Source organism: Plasmopara halstedii (assembly GCF_900000015.1).
Source record: "Plasmopara halstedii genome assembly, contig: Scaffold_3060, whole genome shotgun sequence".
In the NCBI taxonomy this organism is placed as follows: domain Eukaryota; phylum Oomycota; class Peronosporomycetes; order Peronosporales; family Peronosporaceae; genus Plasmopara; species Plasmopara halstedii.
This window is the reverse complement of record NW_020189964.1, coordinates 492,697-493,044: the sequence shown is the minus strand read 5'-3', so window position 1 is coordinate 493,044 and position 348 is coordinate 492,697.

The following is a 348-nucleotide window of genomic DNA, read 5'->3' as shown; positions in this document are numbered from 1 at the left end:
ATCCCCAGTGCTCCAAGAAGCAAAGCGAGATCGCTTGAGGATTCGTCGAGACACTTCCTCTCGGTGTCACGACTTCCTCAATTGAGACCCGTCGCAGACTCGTGTCCAGCGGACGGAAGAAGTACTTGGTGGACTTCTCGGAATTGGCCGCTTGGAAGTCAAACGCGGTGTCCTGGTTGAACTAACTCACCCGCTTGACCGTTTCCTTGTAGTTTCTCATGGCTTCATCGAAGAGCTCACGGTTCGAGACGCTACCTGCCGTACGATATCGAGCAGCAGCTTGGTCAAGTGAGATGCAGGCGTCCTCAACAGCTTGCGTGTCTTGCATCCGAAGCTTCTTCTGCACAC